This window comes from Lichenostomus cassidix, chromosome 10 (assembly GCF_008360975.1).
Source record: "Lichenostomus cassidix isolate B80296 chromosome 10, HeHo_3.0, whole genome shotgun sequence".
NCBI classification, from domain to species: domain Eukaryota; kingdom Metazoa; phylum Chordata; class Aves; order Passeriformes; family Meliphagidae; genus Lichenostomus; species Lichenostomus cassidix.
In genome coordinates this window covers 8,874,187-8,882,500 of record NC_139491.1, presented here as the reverse complement: position 1 = coordinate 8,882,500, position 8,314 = coordinate 8,874,187, and positions in this window count along the sequence as shown.

The window sequence follows — 8,314 nt, the reverse complement described above, 5'->3', positions numbered from 1 at the left end:
GAGCTCCAGCTCCAGGCTCTGCAGTGCTCGGGGGCTGCTGGGCTGTGGGTGCCCCTGGCGTGTGCCAGCAGCCAGCAGAAGCCCTGCTTGGGGACACTGGGGAGGACCTGCACATTCTGGGGGCGTTTCCTGGCTTTCCTAACACACTCGTATGGTTCCCAGTGCGTGTACACATCATTATCTCAAACCAGGGTACATTTACATATGTAAGAATTATTATATACAAAGTCCTAAGCTTAATTATTCCTCTGTCCGTATCTTGTACTCCATGGAATTTGCATAACAATCAGACATCAAAGCCAGAACCCTTTACTGGAAGAAAGGTCTTTCCGCTATATTATTTTAATAAAATAAATTATAATGATCAATTAAATATAAATTTACTCTTTAGATTTTTTCCTGCAAATCCATTGAAATGAGAGTTAAAAGCAAACTTTAAATTTAGGAATAAGAATCTAGTACAGTGACGTATTTGAATTAAATTGCTTTTTGTTTGATATTTCTCACTCCTCTCTGCCAGCTCCCTCACCCAGCTTTTTTTCTCCATTTTCCTTGTCTTGCCATTTTGGAAGTTAAAATGATACTTTTCTGCCACTGAAGTGAATGTGGATTCTGCTGCTGGAAGAGCACATGGGTGAGTGTTGCGTTTAATTGATCTAGAAACAGCAAAAAGGTATTATTCACCCTGCCTCTGCTTATTTGTGTTTCCTGTAACTCGAGTTGTCTCTCAAGTAGACATGATTTAATTAGGGAACAAAGACTATTTTAAATCTAAGGTAAGTAAGGGATGCTTCAGTCTGTATAATCATTTGCATTTCTGCTTTACCTGTTCATGACAGTCTACCTGGTGAGTGCCACAGGCCCTGAGTTTGCAGGTGAATATGCACTTTGTCCAACGGGGAGTGATGTGGGAAGACATTTGTAACTGCTGTGTTCTCTTGCTTCATACCCAGAAAATATATGGAGTTATGTATAAATGTGACCATATTTTCAATATGTACTTGTGTACACATCTCACTGCACAAAAGCCTCTGGAAAAATCACAAATTAGAAAGTCTTTCATTTTTCTGTGCATTAATGTTAACAGAAACTTGCTGTAATTCTAGAAAAAACTTCTATTGCAGTTTTATTACTTATTATTAAGGTTTTTAATGAAACTTTCACAGTTGGATATGTAAAATAATTACATCTCACCTAAGTTTTAACTTTGATTAAAAAGTAAAAAGCTTATTCAGTCTTTGTGAGATAGATTCTATCATGACATGCTTCTACAGTGATGAAGCTGTCTCAAAACTATTTAGGCATGTGGTGTCTGGATTATTCTTTAATGTTATCTGTACAGACAGAGCACATGCAGCTCTTACTGTGCCCCAGGTGTATACATGCATACATGAACAATATTGGGAGCACCATATAGCCCTGATTCTTTACAATTTGGGCAGTCTTGGGAAATAGCACCCATCATGTGAAGCTGAATTTGTGGCCTCAAGGAATATCAGGTGGGGCTGTGGCTACAGAAACCACTGGTGTCTGCCCTGGATTGCATTTTTCTGAGTTTGGGGCTCCATGGAACCAACAGCAGGATTTAGTTACCCCCATAAATAAAATGGGCAAGTAAGGTTTGTTTGCACATGAAAACTTCTCCAGGGCACACAGGTAGTATTTCCCCCTCATGTGGGTTTGTTGGTTCTTTTTGGTAGGCAACTTTCTTGCCCTATCTTTTGTGACAACTTACAGCTCTCCACTGCTAAGTTGATTATTGTTTAAGAAAATCAGTCAGTTAAATACTTTCATACTGAGTGCATCTTATACCTCTGCCATGACAAATGTGATTGATTAGCTGTCTCCAGAAACTGATAACCTTTGATAGGATTGCACCAAGAGAAGTGCTTTGTTAGTTTTAAATAGAGAGCAGAAAGAGATTTTTGATGTTCCTCATTACTGGTTTTCCACTTGTGATGGAGATAAAATACAGTAAAGTGCTTTTTTCCTCTTATGTACAAGGGCTCTTCTGCCTTTCATACCTAGTAGAATTGTGTGGCCCACTTTGTATGAGTATGAATGGCAATTGCCTTGTAAATTGTGATGGCCATGAATGGGTGAATAGTCTGTCATCTCCTGTTTTGTCCTTTGTCTTTATGTTTTATTCACTTTTACCCTCTACAAAAGAGCTTTAATTTAGACCTGAGACAACTGTAGCAGTGCTCCAGTTCATTATAGATCTAGTGGCAGTTTTATTTCATTTTGATGTTCTTTATATTTTGATGGGTGTACTAAACAGTAGAAGCCATTTTAATCAAAAGAAAATTTCAACGAGAGCATGGCCTATAAACAGTGGTTTTGTGAGAGCCACAAAAGTTTCTGTTACACATTTGGAAATTATTTCCCTGATTTAACAGCAAAGGGCAAGTAAATCACCTCTCTCTAAGAGTTAGAAAAAGGAGTGTTTTTCAGGATCTGTAGTTCTGTTACTGAGTCATTGTATCATCTTGGCTAATTAATTTCACCTTTTCTATGCTTCAGGATTTCCATCTGTGAATGAACTAATGACACCTACTTGCAGGCAGCATTGTGAAGATTAATTAATTGACATTATTGAAGTATCCTGAGGTGGAAGTCCCGATGTAAGTACAAAGTACTATTACTGATACTTCCTAATTAATCAGCTCACAATAGCCAGCATGTGGAACCACATTGGTCTAGAGCAAACAATCACTGGGTTATAGTTGAAATCCATGGGATTTTTTTTTCCCAGAATTCTGGTTTTACATCTTTTTTGAAACATCTTATTCAAACCATCTTATTTGGTGAGTGTAAGAATCTCCCTCCCATGGCACTTGGAGGTGAGGTGGGCTTGACTTGCAAGAAATTTGTGATCCCAGTGATACAAGTATCACCCTGGCAGGCTTTGCTGTGGATACAGAAAGGCAACTTCAGCCAGCCATTTTCTTGCCTCCTTGGGTGTAACATTAGTAACACTTTAACAATTTAACTTTATATGGAGATAAAATGTTATTCTTATAAAGAACACAGAGCACAGATCCAGTACTGCCGGCCCTGGCTGGATGTTTCTGCACCTGAAGATGGGTGGAGGAGCTATTGTGAATTAGGTACACCAGGATGCATCAGGAGGGAATTGATGTTGAGAAATGGTTTGTAGTTTATAGGGATAACAAGATCCATCCTTACTCCTCATGGCTGGGATGCTGTTTGCATAATGATATGGCTACAGCTGTGCAGGTCGTAGACTACATGTTAAAAAACTGAAAAATAATTAAAAAAATAGCTGGAAGCAGTTGAATTTGTCTGAGCCTTGCTCTAATTAAATAGTATGAAACATTTACCTAACTTTTCATAATTTTGAGTACACAGTTGACAAGAGGTGAATGCAGTTGCTGCCTGTATCAATTTCCAGAGACCAGTCACATTCCTAAATGTCTTGGTACACTTTGTGTTGGAAATAGAAGTCACAAGATATTGTTTGGAATTATTTGTAACTGTTGCACAAGTGCAGACAGGGAGGTTTAAAGTTTCACAAACATTTGTATTTCTTTCTACTTATGTCACTTGTTTTAAAAAAAGAGTCTATCACGTGCAGTTATGAAACTGCTTCATGTTTGACACAGTTGAAGATGTTTTCAGGCCACAAAAATGTAATTTTCTATGAGTAATTTAAATGAAAAAACCACTCTGGCAGAAAATGTCCTCAATCTTTGGAGTCACATGGTTCTTGGAAAGCTCTTCCTTGGCTGTGCAGGAGGTCAGACTTTTAAGGAGAAAGTCTGTTCACAAATGTGCAGTGCTGCTAATGAGAGGAATTTCACACTTCTCCCCTCTGCCTCCAGCTCTGTGTCCATCCTGCTGGCTGCTGCCTCTGAAGCCTTTGGACTCAGATGTGATAATGAGTGCTGGACCATCCCTGAGCCTGTGCAGCAACATGCTGCCACTCTAGCTGGGGAGATGGCTTCCAGAAGGTGGGGTCACCCACCCTGCAACAATAAGTAGGACTTAAAAGTGGGGTCTCCTGTTTGTTTCTGAGGGCATGTCAGCTCTGTGGCTGCCCTTCCTCTCCCCAGTGGTGGTTTTCAAGCCAAACAGCCCTTTCATCATTGCTCTGGCTTAGCAGCAAAGTTGTCTGTCGATAATAGCAGGCTTCACTTCTTCCCCAGCTAACTGGTAGTCAGGCAGCCAAAGAATGGCCTATCCAAAATTAGGATATGCTCAATGCACCATCCGCTGGTGTTGTTCCCATCAGCCTAATTACATGACTTTTGGGTCAGACAATGTCTCATTGTGTGGCCCTTGGCAGCTACGGGCGCCTGGTGCTGCATGAATGTCTAATGTGGAGTTTGATGGCTAAGACTGAGGCTGGAGCTCCACACTGGAATTGAAAACATCCGTGTAGTTTCCATAGAAAACCAGGTCAATGGTGCTTCCATAAAGCATTAGCCCCAGGGAAAGCTATTGGGTGCATGTTGCCTGTACAAATCTGTGCAGGGTGGGCAGTTTACGGTGCATTTCTCTTTCAGGTAAATGACAATTAAGGAGTCAGATTGATTAGGTCTTTAGTGACCTAATTCAGAATCCTAATTTATGGCAAGCACCATCCCTCATCCATTTATCTCTATCTTTTCTTCTATTTTGTGCATTTAAGAACACTTGTGAAGTATCTTATGAACACTGCAAGCACAAGGAATAAGGCTTTGTAGCCATAGGTTTAAAAAACTCATTTTATATTTTCTTTGACTGCAAAAATTGTAGGTAGAACTGCCTTATCTTTATGCTTCCTGTAAAAACCTGCCTTTTTTACAGGCAAAACCAAGGTATGAACATAAAAGGCAATTCATTGTAGATGAAGGCTGTAATATGCTTGTTCATTTCAAAGGAGAATGTATAACTAATTACATTTTAATTGAATCTCTAACGTCAACAGCTGTTTTTAAAGGATCTTTTAAAGCTACATTTATTTTTAGTATTTAGTATAAGATCGTCTTTCTTTGCACGCATCTCTCTTCATGCATTATTGCCCTTTAGAAAGTTTTCCCTCCTTAAAGTATCAACTAACACTAGCATGCCTAAAGACTAAGCTAGTAAAACTTGTGTTTAAGATGCTTGAAAAGATGTTTCTGTGTAGAGAGGAAAAAATTATGACACCACCAAAATGCCCTTTGTTCTCTTTTTCTCCCAGAAGTAAGAGGCTCCAGTTGCAGCCCTAAGTGCCAAGGCCAGTTCTCAGCTGCTGCTGGTTATGTTGACTGGCTGTTATCAGCTCCAGTAATTATTACTGCTAATTACAGTAATAGCACAACTATCTCCTCAGACTGGGGGAGCCACACTGATTTAGTCCTTCCCTGACAAATCAACAGCAGTATCTGTGAGTATCCTTTAGCTTGGAGGAAGAAAAAAACAGCTAACTGCTTTTCACATGAAAAAAACTTAGTTAAACTTTGGGTTGGTTCAACTTAGGGCTTGGTTCTGTTAATTTTCCTGGGAGTTGTGTCAGCCCATAAATCTTCAGGTGTTATTGTGGCTTCTTAGTGTTCTTGGTTGGTCATTTCCAGCCTGAATCATCCAGGAGCAGATGTGAAAGAGAAGAGAGACTTTGCTCATTTTGCAGAAGTTTGGAAAGTCTTCCATGGGTACCACCAGATCATGCTGTCTCCCAGCACTGTGGGGCTTTGGGGTGAGCTGTGGGGTCAGAGCCACCCTGGTGACCTTTGTCCTGTCCCATCAAGACCCAGCTCCAGAGAGGGAGGGAATTATCTGAGAGATGGTTGCTGTGCAGGAATATGTAGCTAATTTCAGTTTACAGTTTTCGGTATAATTCTGGAATTCTATAAATTCTGCTCTAATTTTCTGTAAACATCAAAGCTCAGTAATCATGAGAGCCCTGTGTTGGTTTTGGAAGGTAGTTCCATTAGAGATTGGAATGGCAGTGTAGTTGCTAAAATTGCATAAGCAATAAATAAAAATTCATTATCTCTTGCAGAAAACAGTAGGCTCAGAAAGACTCAGCATCTGAGGCTGGGATAGTAAATTGATGTAGTGGCAGTAAAATAATGGCAAATCAGAAAATATGGTGAATCTTCTAGTTAACACCTGCAAATGCATGGTGATTATGTTTTCACTGATAAATGGAGATTTGTGAGACCTGTGATTTGCAAGAGAAGAGCTGACCCTTTCTATTTTAGTGTTAAATCTCTCTTCTCTCCTTGCAAGTGCACTGCTTCTAATTTTGATTATGTTAGGCAAGTGTAAATCACAGTTAACACTGGTGACATTGCTGTAATTGCACATATCTGGAGTCAGTGTATTTGAGAGAAAATCAGACCAGTTTGGGCAGATTCCTTGGAGGGGGAATCTCTGAAAGCAGAGCAAATTCATGAGTGTGATAGGAACTATCCCTATCCTGCTGCTGCTGTAAATGAGAGCTGGGTCTGACCAGCTTAGTGCCATGGCTTAAATAGGATTTTTAATGAAGCATTCAACAGCTCTTACAGAAAAAGAGCTTCTTTTGTTTCAATAGTGTAAAGCAGTCAGAAATACTAAGATGTGTGGTGTTCCTTCAGCATGGTGAAGGACACTCCATTGTCCACTTCTGATGATGGGTCAGCCATTCCTAGAGCAGCTCAAACCATTTTAATGAACTGGTAAGGCAACTGAGACTAAAAATGATCCTTGGGGAGTTTGATTTAGCTATTAGGCAGTCTTGGCTTGCTGTGTGAGAGTGCTGTGAAGCTAAGTTAACTGCCATTAAAACATGCTTAAAATACTGGTTTCACAATAGAAATGTGAAGCATCTTGTTGTGTTGGATGCTGTGGAATTAGCACCCTCGTTTATCCCTAGCATTCAGCAGTAATTTCTCTATACTGGAGCAGAAAAACTGATCCAGTAAGAAATGTACCACAGCTGGGCTGACAGAGGCTGTGGTGAGACAGCATTTTGATTTGTTGGGTTCTCAGAACTTTGCTTAATGTGTTACTATTTCTTCTTGTTAGAGCTGATTGAACCACATAAAACTGAATTCCAGGAGCTGAATAGCTACATGACATTGTATTAGGAGACATACCCATTACTCCAGGATTGCTTTCCTGGTGACAACAGCCCGTGCTGAATACCAACAGGTGCTCTGTGCCAGGGATGCTCTTCTGAATGGCTGGGAAAATGCACAACAGTGTGCAAGACAAGCATGTCTTGCTTGCTGAGCTGCTGAAAAGTTGTGTAACTTGACTGGTGTCATTTTCAATAGTATTTACCAGTGGACTCTATATATTGACTCTTAGACCTACTGTCATGTTGGATTATCCTTTCTATCAAATCATAATTGCAATTTTTATTTGTGTGTGTGTGTTTCCACAGGTAACACTTGTTCAGCAGAGAGCTCCTGCATGTGTTTTATCCAACCTCTCCCTTACCTTTCACCTCTCAGCTCAAGCACAGATGAGCTGCAGCAGGTGGATTGTGCAGAGAGACAGTGAGGATGTGCTCTGCTTCCCTGAAACACTCAGAGTATCAGAAGTCACCCCAAGCTACCTCAGCCAACACAAGCTTTCCTTCCAATCTCAGTGGATCCAGGGTTTTCCTGCCATGTTCATTTGCTGCCTGGGCAGCAAGGAAATGTTTCACTGCCTCTGTGCTCACACACACGAGGCTACTGGAGCAGGTGTGTTGTGTGTGGCTCAGGGAATATGTGTTGTCTCTGTCAGAAACATGTTTTTCCTGCTCTGAGGGCTATTCAGGTTATCTGTGTATAATATCATGAGCTGGAAGAGAAAGGGGATTCATGGCCTTTGAAGAAACTCCTCCAGTTTCTCTTCTGTTTCTCTTCGATGTGATACACCACTATTTACATTTTTAAAAATTTATCTCTTTCCCCCCATCCTCCTCTTGCTCCAATCTCTCAGGCACTTAAAGTGTGGTTTTGGGCTTGCTGGGGGATGCAGGTTTTCATTTCAATGTGTTACTGGATTTTTTTGTTTCTGGAGCAGAAGCCAGCCTGTCTCACAATGGCTCCTCTTTGCATTAGACACTGTCAGGTCACTCCCGCACTGATGCACTTATTAAAAGCTTAGTTATTTATTCATTTCCTCTATACTATCTTTAGGTATTCACCTGGACTTGGAAATGATCAGTCATATTTTTTTCATGTTGCCTTGCTCTTTCTGTTCTCTCATATCAGCATGGAAAACCATGGTGTTGGTACAGGAGTCACCCCTGGAAACCAGTGTTTCCCACCCATTAATCTGTATGAATTATCTTTCTGGATTATCTTTTCTGCTTTTCTGATTAAAACCTTGAAGATGCCATGTCTTT